The sequence below is a fragment of the Macaca nemestrina genome, chromosome 10 (genome assembly GCF_043159975.1).
Source record: "Macaca nemestrina isolate mMacNem1 chromosome 10, mMacNem.hap1, whole genome shotgun sequence".
In the NCBI taxonomy this organism is placed as follows: domain Eukaryota; kingdom Metazoa; phylum Chordata; class Mammalia; order Primates; family Cercopithecidae; genus Macaca; species Macaca nemestrina.
This window is the reverse complement of record NC_092134.1, coordinates 21,128,988-21,139,516: the sequence shown is the minus strand read 5'-3', so window position 1 is coordinate 21,139,516 and position 10,529 is coordinate 21,128,988. Positions and strand designations below refer to the sequence as shown.

Sequence of the window (10,529 nt, the reverse complement as noted above, 5' to 3'; positions counted from 1 at the left end):
TCCAGCATTTTGGGAGGCCGAGGCAGGCAGATTGCTTCAGTCCAAGAGTTCGCGACCAGCCTGGGCAGCATGAGGAAACCCCATCTCTACAAAAGATATGAAAATTAGCCGGATGTGCTGGTGTGTACCTCTAGTTCCAACTACTCCGGAGACTGAGGTTGGAGAATTCCTTGAGCCCGGGAAGCAGGGGTTTCAGTGAGCTGAGACTGTGCCACCACTGCACTCCAGCCTGGGTGATCAAGGGAGACTCTGTCTCAGAAAAAAAAAAAAAAAACTTGAAAGAAAAAGAAAGAAATGAAGTACTGATTAATGCTATAGTATGGATGAACCTTGAAAACATCATGCTAAGTGAAATAAACCATCACAAAAGTCTCCATATTGTATGATTCAATTCATATGAAATGTCCCAAATAGGCAAATCCATGAAGAAAGAAAGCTGATGGGTGATTGTCAGTCCGGGTATGGAGATGAAGGGAGTAAGTGTTAATGGGCACAGTTTATTTTGGGGATGATAAAAATGTCCAGGATCGCCAGGATCGCCAGGCACGGTGGCTCACATCTGTAATCCTGGCACTTTGGGAGACCAAGGCGGGTGGATCACTTGAGGTCAGGAGTTCCAGACCAGCCTGGCCAATATGGTGAAACCCCGTCTCTACTAAAAATACAAAAATTAGCTGGGCGTGGTGGCAGGCATCTGTAGTCCCAGCTACTCTGCAGGCTGAGGCAGAGGAATCGCTTGAACCCGGGAGGCGGAGGTTGCAGTGAGCTGAGATCGCACCACTGCACTCCAGCCTGGGCGACAGAATGAGACTCCATCTCAAAAAAAAAAAAAAAAGTCCAGGAACTAGATTGCAGTGATAGTTGCACAAATCTGTGACTATACTAAAAAATCATTGTGAAGTCTATTTTTTTTTCTTTTCTTTTTTTTTTGAGACGGAGTCTCAAACTCTGGGAGGCAAAGTCTGCCTCCCAGGTTCAAGCGATTCTGCTGCCTCTGCCTCCCAAGTAGCTGGGATTACAGGTGCCTGCCACCTCATCTGGCTATTTTTTTTTTTTTTTTTTTTGAGACGGAGTCTCGCTCTGTCACCCAGGCTGGAGTACAGTGGCGCAATCTCTGCTCATTGCAACCTCCGCCTCCCAGGCTCCAGTGTTTCTCCTGCCTCAGCCTCCCAAATCCCTGTATCTGGAATTACAGGCATACGACACAATGCCTGGCTAATTTTTGTATTTTTAGTAGAGGCGGGGTTTCACCATGTTGGCCAGGCTGGTCTCAAACTCCTGACCTCAAGTGATTCACCCGCCTTGGCCTCCCAAAGTGCTGGGATTACAGGTATGAGCCACCACGCCCAGCCAAAAACAATTTTTTTTTTTTTAGAGGTAAAAGTCTGTTATCCAGGCTGGAGTGCAGTGGTGTGACCATAGCTCACTGCAGCCTTAAAATCCTGGGCTCCATTAATCTTCTCACCTCAGCCTTCCGAACACCTAAGACTACAGGTGCACACACTAATGCCCAGTTAATTGATATCACTTTGAGTAGAGACGAGGTCTCCCTATGTTGCCCAGGCTGATCTTGAACTCCTGCGCTCAAGGGATCCTCCTGCCCCAGCCTCCCAAAGTGCTGGGATTACAGGTGTAAGCTACCATGCCAGGTCCACTTTAAATGGATGAATTGTCTGATATGTGAATTGTACCTTTGATAAAACTGTTACTGTTATTTAAAAAGTCCTTACACAATATACTTAAGATTTATGCACTTTATGGTGTGTACTTTTACCCCAGTCAAACTTGAAACAAAACAAAATAATAGTTTCCTACCAGAGGTGTCTGAGAAGATGGGCAGAGAAGGAGAAGGTATTTGGGATTGGGTGCTTGTTGGGACGCCAGGGAGCAAGGGACTCACTGCCAAAGTTGCCTCTTGATGCACCCAAAAAAGTGCCAGGAAGATCAACAGAAAGGGGCCTCAAAAGACAGAGGGAGCTAGGGAAGGGCTGAGAGAAGTGCAAAGGATGGAATGCTAGAGAGTAGAAAGGAACCCAGTTTGATGAAAACCCAATTTGATGAAAACAGATTTGGTTTTGGCCAAAAACAAAACAAAAAAACACCTTTAAATGTTTATTGTAGGCTGGGCACGGTGGCTTACACCTGTAATCCCAGCACTTTGGGAGGCCGAGGTGGAACACCTGAGATCAGGAGTTTGAGACTGGCCTGACCAACATGGTGAAACCCCATCTTTACTAAAAATACAAAAATTAGCTGAGTGTGGTGGTGCATGCCTGTAATCCCAGCTACTTGGGAGGCTGAGGTGGGAAAATTGCTTGAACCCAGGAGGTAGAGGTTGCAGTGAGCCGAGATCGCACCACTGTACTGAAGGCTGGGTGACAGAACAAGAGATTCTGTTTCTTTTTTCCTTCCTTTTTTTTTTTTTTTTTTTTTTTTTGAGACAGTTTCGCTCTTGTTGCCTAGGCTAGAGTACAATGGCGTGATCTCGGCTCAACGCAATCACCACCTCCCAGATTCAAGTGATTCTCCCACCTCAGCCTCCCGAGTAGCTGGGATTACAGGCACGCACTACCACACCTGGCTTATTTTGTATTTGTAGTAGAGATGGGGTTTCTTCATGTTGGTCAGGCTGGTCTCGAACTCCCTACCTCAGGTGATCTGCCTGCCTCGGCTTCCCAAAGTGTTGGGATTACAGGTGTGAGCCACTGCACCCAGCCGAGATTCTGTTTCAAAAAAAAAAAAAAAAGAAGAGTTTATTGTAAAGCAGCACCTTGAAGTAATTCTGCAAGTAGAAATTGAGTGCCTTCCATGTGTCCGGGCTAGGCATGGGGCCAAGAATCTGACTCTAAGCAGCTGCTTGCTGGGAAGTAAAAGTGGGAGGAAGTGAATAGGTTGGCAGCTAGAACGAGGAAAAGCTGCATACTGTCAGGGAAGATCCCTAGCCCTTGAGCAGGGGCTGAGCCTGCGGGAGGCAGAGGACGGTTTAAAACAGGGATGGAGGCATGTCGGGGAATAGAGGAGTCGCGTTGGCTTCTCAGACTAGGTAGTCACAGCTTTGGCTAGAGGAGAGGAATTTCTCTCCCCAAGCCTGGCAGGGCTCTGAGTAGGGCTGAGCTGGGAAGGGTAGGGCAACACCTCTCCCTTTGGGCTTTATCAAAATTCCACTGCAGTGAATGCTAAATCTGCCAGAGCCCAGAAGTGCCATTTAGGCCATGACACCAGAAATCCAGATTCAGTTAATTTAGTGAGTTTTGGGGGATGAGGTTGGGATACTAGGGAATTGGGATAGTGAGGAGGTTGACCTTGAGCAGACATATAAATTTCTAACAAGCCGGCTGGGCGCAGTGGCTCATGCCTGTAATCCTAGCACTTTGGGAGGCCAAGGCAGGAGGATCATTTGAGGTCAGGAGTTCAAGACCAGCCTGACTGACATGGCGAAACCCCATCTCTACTAAAAATGCAAAAAAATAGCCAGGTGTGGTGGTAGGTGCCTACAGTCCCAGCTACTCGGGAGCCTGAGGCAGGAGAATTGCTTGAACCCAGCAGGCGGAGGTTGCAGTGAGCCGAGATCGCGCCACTGCACTCCAGCCTGGGCGAGAGAGTGGGTCTTTGTCTCAAAAAAACAAAAAATAAGTAAATAAATTAAAAAAAAAATAAATTTCTAACGAGCCCTTTAAAGATTCTGGTGCAAGGAGGTTGGGGGGAACTCCATCTAATCCTCTCATACAGGTGACTCCTGGTAAACCAAGACGCAGCTCTTCCTCTAACCTAATCAAATCCTTTCTGCTGCCACTGTAATCACCCTGCCTTGCCTGCCTTTTTTGGTCAGGAATAAAATGCTCCTAAACTTTTTTGATTTCTGCTGTTGGATTTAGGCCAGTGAAAATAAGGCGCCCCAGGGGTTAAGTGAAATTTGAGCTTATCATTATTTCCAGTTCATTCTTTGCTACCCTGGACCTTGTTTTCTCCTCCCACTGTGAACTATGAATTTAGAGGAGCTTCTGGGTCACTCAGGCAAGGGAAGACAGCTGTTCCCAGGAGACAGGACTGCCATTCTCCTGTTTATTTATTCAAAATGTGTTTATACCAAGTGGATGACTATGCGGAGCAACTGAAACTCTCCTACACTGCTGTTGGGAACGCTTAGTGGCGCAATCACTTTGGAAAACAGTTTGGCAGTTTCTAAAGTTAAAACATAGACTTACCATATGATCCAGCAATCCCACTTCCAAGTATTTATCTGAGAGAAAACATATATCCCCAAAGACTTGCACAAGAATGTTTACTACTGCTTAAACTAGAATCAATTTTTTTTTTTTTGAGGCAGAGTCTCACTCTGTCACCCAGACTGGAGTGCAGTGGTGCCATCTCAGCTCACTGAAACCTCCACCTCTCAGGCTCAAGCAATCTTCTCACCTTAGCCTCCCAAGTAGCTGGGACTACACGCATGAGCCACCACCAGTGGCTAACTTTTTGTATTTTTTGTAGAGACAGGATTTTATTATGTTGCCCAGGCTGGTCTGGAAGTCCTGAGCTCAGGCGATCCACCCGCCTCGACCTGCCAAAGTGCTGGGATTGTGAGCCACCACGCCTGGCCAAAAACTAGAACCAGTTCTAATGTTTGTCAGTATAAATTGTGGCATATCCATGTGCTGTGCTACTTGGCACTGGAAAGGAATAGGCTTGATATTATCAACAGCATGGATAAACCTCAAAAACATTATGCTGAGTTAAAACACCTTATTCATAAGAGAACACACTATATGGTTCCTTTTTTCTTTATATATACTTAATATATTAATATGCTTAATTCATATTAATACACATTTTTTCTGATTGTTTTTTAATCTTTAATGATTGTGCTTTCTTTTGAACTCCAGTAAGTTTTAACATACAATGTAAAGTGCTTAAGACATAGGTGTGTAGCTTAATAACTATTTACTAATTAATACATCTGTGTTAATCACTTTGCAGATCAAGATATAAATATTTCTAGAAAATCTTTCTCATATCCCCTTGCAGGCTATATACCCTCTGAATGGAACCAGTTACTTACTTCTCTTGCACTTTAGGTTAGTTTTCCCTGGTTTTGAACTTTATATGTTTGGAATCGCACAAATTATACTGCATATTTAAACTAAATATTTTATTTTGTTATAAATATTGCTTTGAGACGGAGTTTTGATTTTGTTGCCCAGGCTGGAGTGCAGTGGCTCAATCTCGGCTCACTGCAACCTCTACCTCCTGGGTTGAAGGGATTCTCCTGTCTCAGCCTCCCAAGTAGCTGGGATTATAGGCGCCTGCCACCACAGCCAGCTAATTTTTGTATTTTTAGTAGAGATGGGGTTTCACCATGTTGGCCAGGCTGAACTGGAACTCCTGACCTCAGGTGATCCACCAGCCTCGGCCTCCCAAAGTGTTGGGATTACAGGCGTGAGCCACCGCGCCCAGCCCATTAGATGCTTTTCTTGCTTAGTACTAGCTTATGAACATTTTGCTATTATATTATATTATATTATATTACATTACATTATATTATTTTTGAGACAGGGTCTTGCTCTGTTCCCCCAGGCTGGAGTGCAGTGGCATGATCAGGGCTCACTCCAGCCTCTGCCTCCTAGACTCGAGGGATCCTTCCACCTCAGCCTCCCAAGGAGGTGGAACTACAGGTGCGTGCCACCACGCCTGGCTAATTTTTGTATTTTTTTTGTAGAGATACGGTCTCACTATATTGCCCAGGCTGGTCTCTAATTCCTGAGCTCAAGAGATCCACCCGCCTTGCCCTCCATATTTTGCAATTATAATCTGCAATGGAATCATAATTTTAAATGGCTGTATTGTTTGTAATATGTGCTTGGTAATTATACTTACATAATTATTCTCTCCTTTATTATACACGAGGTAAGAGAAGCTCAGGGAATCCATTCAGGCAGCAAGTGGAGAAACTAGCTCTCAAACCTGCATCTCAGGTTCACTCTTCCACTGCAAAAAAGTAAAGTGCTCAAATATGGTCACAGCCCTGCAGAAGTCTTGCACAAGGGCATTATCATAGCAACAAGAATGACTAATAAGTATTAATGGCTCATGAGAAAAGAACAAATACCATTAATTATCTCAATATATTAGGCATATTAGTAATGTTTGTACAGAATTATTCATGCAAATATTATTAGCCTGTGTCGGGGACAGTTGTTAAACTCAGCAACAGGCTCACAGCTCAGCTCCGTGCCTCTGGTTCCAGATGTGCAGGGGCCAGGGCTTCCAGGGACACGCCCCCGTGGGCCTCCGGGGAGCCAATCGACGCGCAGAAGGCGGGGCCCTGGGAGCGACAACGGTGTTATCCAATGGGTCGACAGCTGGAGCAGCCCCTGGCCAATGGGAGCGCTCCTCCGCGATGGGCGGAAGTGGTGAGGCAGCTCTGAGGGCCGTTGTTCAGTGCGGGGTCTGACAGAGGAGGCTCCGTGTCTGCAGCTAGTGTGTCAACTCAACGTTTCTCCTCTCGTCCCTGGTGAGGTGTAGCGGCGGCACGCGGCTGGAGATTCCCTGAGGCCTCCAGTTTAGGAAGGGTCCGGCATCCCAAGGGAGGGGTGTGTGGGCGTGGGGTCTCTGGGCCCGGGGTAGCGACTGTGAGGAGAGGATGCCCGCGCGGCGGCATCTCTGGCGACTGGAGGAGGCCGCGCTTTCTCCTCAGGGAACCGGCGCCTTGGCAGCCCCCGGCGACGCCGCCCCCTTCGCGGCCTAGGTTGGTCTGGGGAGCCGGGAAGCGGGCGTCGTCCGCAGCGCCTCTGTGGCCACCGCGTCCCGGGCGGAGCTGGGCTCAATGCCGGCCTGGGCCTAGAGCCCGAGCCTCGAGCTGCCGGCCTGGGGGGTCGCGAGTGGCCTAATGCGGCCTCGAGGCCGAAGGACCCGAGTCCGAGCCCGCACTCCGACCCGCTGGTGCTGCGGAAAACTCAGGTGGCCTTCCGCTTTCGCAGCCTCTAAAGTGGGGACCAAGACTTTCACCTCTTAGGATTGTAGTCGGGATTAAAAGATTTTCCCGGTAAGCGTTTGGCAACTGCTATTATTTGAGAAGCCGCTTACTTCTTCACTCCCCATCACCGACCTTGCTGGGGAAGGGGGCGATTGGAAACTACCTTGGGGTATCTGGACCCGGCAGTGGAAGCTACACTGCCTCGGGCAGAGGGACGGTCCCCTCTGCGGACCAGAGAGATCTAGCCGACGCCCAACGGGCTCCTTATAAGCTTGAAGACTTTTTTCTGTGCCTCGACTCTTCCGTGCATTCGCTCGTTTCCTTGATCCTTTGAAGTATTGTCAGTCTTCTGCCTGAAGAATCTGAGGCCCAGAGAGGTTAAATCTGGCAGAACCAGCCAGAACTTGACCCCCAGAGGGGGACCCTGCAGGCCACCCCCAGTCTCCTTGCATCTAGAAAAGCAAGCACCTGCCACATCTGAGCTCTGGCCTTAGAGTTGGCCATTTAGTGGTCTGGAATAGAGCACACCTGAAATCAGTCGGACAGCCCTCCTTAGTTGCCATTTCGTGAGAGTGAATATCTTTTTTTTTTTTTTTTTGAGATGGAATCACCTTCTGTTGTTCAGGTTGGAGTGCAGTGGCGAGATCTCAGCTCAATGCAACCTCTGCCTCCTGGGTTTAAGTGATTCTCTTGCCTCAGCCTCCTGAGTAGCTGGCATACAGGCGCCTGTCACCACGCCCAGCTAATTTTTGTATTTTTAGTAGAGACTTGGTTTTGCCATGTTGGCCAGGCTGGTCTCGAACCCCAGACCTCCAGTGATCCGCCCACCTCGCCCTCCCAAAGTGCTGGGATTACAGGCGTGACTGCCGCGCCCAGCCCAGAGTGGGTATCTTGAATTATGTCATTCCCTAGTTTAAAGCCCTTCAGTGTTTACCATTGAGCTTGGAATCTAATCCAATATTCTTTCTGTCTTATATGACAAGACCTTGAGTCATTCCCCTTTTTTATTATGTTTTTCCAGGTCTGCCTTTACTTTCTCTTTCATTGCTTTTAGGCCTTTTGCCCTTCCCACTGCCTGGATGGATTTTCCCCCATTCCCATCCTCCATCTTTGTCTTTTCATGGTTGGCTCTTGTACTTCAGTTCTTACTTTAAATGTCGTCTGCCTAGAAAGTTCTTCCTGATCACTCTTATCTACCTAAAGTAGATTTGCCTCTACTCCACCCCCATTTATTTGTCTGTATACTTTTCCATCACAATACTCACCTTAAGTTATATGTATTTTTTTGCTTATTGTTTTTCTCTACCACTAAATCGCTTTATCAGATACTATATTTCCTTATTTTGTAAAGCATTTTTAGTGCCAGGGCACAGTGGCACACAGTATGGTCTTCTTTTTCTTTGAGACAGGGTCTCACTTTGTCACCCAGGCTGGAGTGTAGTGGTGTGATCACAACTCACTCACTGTAGCCTTGACCTCCTGGGCTCAAGCCTCCCAAGTAGCTGGGGACTACCTCATCCTCCCACCCCAGCCTCCCAAGTAGCTGAGATTACAGGCATGTGCCACCACACCCACCTAATTTTTTGCCTTTTTTTTTTTTGAGACAGAGTCTCGCTCTGTTGCCCAGGCTGGAGGGCAGTGGCGTGATCTCAGCTCACTGCAAGCTCTGCCTCCCGGGTTCATGCCATTCTCCTGCCTCAGCTTCCCGAGTAGCTGGGACCACAGGCGCCCGCCACCACGCCCGGCTAATTTTTTGTATTTTTTAGTAGAGAGCGGGTTTCACCGTGTTAGCCAGGATGGTCTCGATCTCCTGACCTTGTGATCCGCCCGTCTCGGCCTCCCAAAGTGCTGGGATTATAGGGGTGAGCCACCACACCAGCTGCTTATTTTTTATAGAGACAAGGTCTTACTATGTTTCCTGGCTGGCCTTTGACTCCTGAGCTTAAGTGATCTACCCACCTCAGCCTTCCAGAGCGCTGGGATTACAGGTGTGAGACACTGCACCTGGCCTACAGTATTGTCCTTTTTTTTTTAATTTTTATTTTTTCGAGACAGAGTCTCACTCTTTTGCCCAGGCTGGAGTGCAGTGGTGCGATCCTGGCTTACTGCAACCTCCACCTCCCGGGTTCAAGCAGTTCTGCTTCAGCCTCCCTAGTAGCTGGGACTACAGGCACCCGGTTAATTTTTACATTTTTAGTAGAGAGGTGTTTCGCCATGTTGGCCAGGCTGGTCTCGAACTCCTGACCTCAAGTGATCCGCCCACCTCGGCCTCCCAAAGTGCTGGGGTTACAGGCGTGAGCCACCGGGCCCAGCCCCAAAGTATTGTCCTAATTAAGCTTGTTGAACAAATGACTAAATACATGTTTTGAAAAGTGGCAACTCACTTGATAATGCCAAAACCATTAAAGAACCCTATTGGGGGCAGGATTTAAGACCATTTTTGTATCATGGAAAGGAATAATCTAAACTAAACAATGGTAGTAAAGTTGCCAGTGCTTTGCTTTCTGCATTGACATCTTGTTTAAAAAGCAGGAGAAACTTTATAGTGAAGAAATTTGGCAGACACCATATCAACTATGTGATCATGGTTTACATCAATAGTAAAATAAGACTGTTGACATCATGTACCTTCTGATATAAGGCACTGAGACGAGCATAACATGATTTCTATGGTGTTCTTGCCAAAAATATGTAACCTGAATTTAATCATGAGAAAATATCAGACAAACCCAAATTGAAGGACATTATATAAAATAGCTGGCTGGGCATGGTGGCTCACACCTGTAATCCTAGCACTTTGGGAGGCCAAGGCTGGTGGATTATCTGAGGTCAGGAGTTCAAGACCATCCTGCTCAACATGGTGAAACCCCGTCTCTACTGAAAATACAAAAATTAGCTGGGCATGGTGGCACATACCTGTGGTCCCAGCTACTCGGGCTGCGATGGAGGTTGCAGTGAGCCGAGATCACACCACTGCACTCCAGCCTAGGCAACAGAGCGAGACTCTGTTTAAAAAAAAAAAAAAAAAAGAAGCCAGTATGCTTAACAAGGTCATGAAAGAGAAGGAAAGACTGAAGAACTCTCCCAGATCAAAGGAAATTAAGTACAAGTAACTGCTAAATGCAATGTGTGATCCTAGATTGAATGCTGGACCAGAAAAAGGGTGGGATGGTGATTTTTTTTTTTTTTTTTGAGACAGGGTCTCACTCTGTCACCCAGGCTAGGGTGCGGTGATACAATCACTGCTCACTGCAGCCTTGACCTCCTGGGCTTAAGTGATCTTCCCATCTCAGCCTTCTGAGTGGCTGGGACCACAGGTGTGCGCCACCACGTCTGGCTAATTTTTAAATTGTTTGTAGAGAAGGGGTTTCACCATATTGCCCAGGCTGATCTTAAACTCCTGGGTTCAAGCAATCCTCCTAGCTTAGCCTCCCAAAGTTCTGGGATTACAGGCATGAGCCGCTGTGCCTGGCTTGTTGGTGAAATTTGAATAAATTCTATAGATTAGTTACTAGTATTGTATTAGTGTTAATTTCCTGTATTTGATAATTTTATTATT

At 47.1% G+C, this 10,529-nt stretch overlaps 1 protein-coding gene across 4 annotated transcripts in view; it reads left to right on the top strand.

The window, feature by feature from the left end:
- Positions 1 to 6,379: 6,379 nt before the first annotated feature.
- LOC105493387 (TRAF-type zinc finger domain containing 1) overlaps positions 6,380 to 10,529 on the top strand; it is a 29,106-nt gene continuing 24,956 nt past the window's right edge. The window contains exon 1 of one of the 4 annotated variants that reach the window (XM_071071042.1): positions 6,380 to 6,508. The gene's annotated coding sequence lies outside the window, so the exon portion shown is untranslated. Of the gene's footprint in view, positions 7,040 to 10,529 lie in introns of all 4 variants that reach the window. The other 3 variants (XM_071071043.1, XM_071071045.1, XM_071071044.1) reach the window with 3 other exon arrangements.